Raw genomic sequence first — 756 nt, forward strand, 5'->3', positions numbered from 1 at the left:
AGCCACGACCAATCACAGAGAGCACACGGGCGCTGGTATCTTTAGCAGCCAATCCGCTGCCGCGCATCTCCAAAGTGGGCGTTCTGGTGCCGTGCGTAAAGACGCATGTGAGAGACGCATCATGCTATTCCCACAGCATTGGTTTATTCTAGTGAATTGGCTTTTTTTTCCCTTCACCGGCAACAAACACGATAACTCAGATGTTCAGCTCCAACACAACATACCATGGTGTAATTTTAGAGTTGTTCTTTTTAAAAATCGCAAAAATAAACCTCTGAATTGAAACCCAATTTTATGAATTGTGTCTTTTTCGTGGCCTTCTTCCAACAAGAAGAGCTTATCTTCTTCACCAGCACACACAGTGTTATTTCTGTTGTTTGGTACTAAAAGTAAATGCGTCTACAATCTTATTTACCGCCATATTTAGCCCGTGTGTGTGTGTGTGTGTGTGTGTGTGTGTGTGTGTGTGTGTGTGTGTGTGTGTGTGTGTGTGTGTGTGTGTGTGTGTGTGTGTGTGTGTGTGTGTGTGTGTTTGTGTGTGTGTGTGTGTCCAGTGCACACAAGGCTGCCGTCTGCAGTAAGGAGATTAGAGGGGTTTTCTTCCATGACATCGCCAGTACTCGCCTTGAGCCCGCAGGGGGCAGCAGATAGCAGTGCAATATCATTATTATCATACAGACATAACCGAGCCGCAGGGAGGAAGGATGCTCATGATGTTCCTAATGCATAATGCACTAAAAAATCATATAAACTAAC

This window comes from Acanthochromis polyacanthus, chromosome 18, assembly GCF_021347895.1.
Source record: "Acanthochromis polyacanthus isolate Apoly-LR-REF ecotype Palm Island chromosome 18, KAUST_Apoly_ChrSc, whole genome shotgun sequence".
NCBI classification, from domain to species: domain Eukaryota; kingdom Metazoa; phylum Chordata; class Actinopteri; family Pomacentridae; genus Acanthochromis; species Acanthochromis polyacanthus.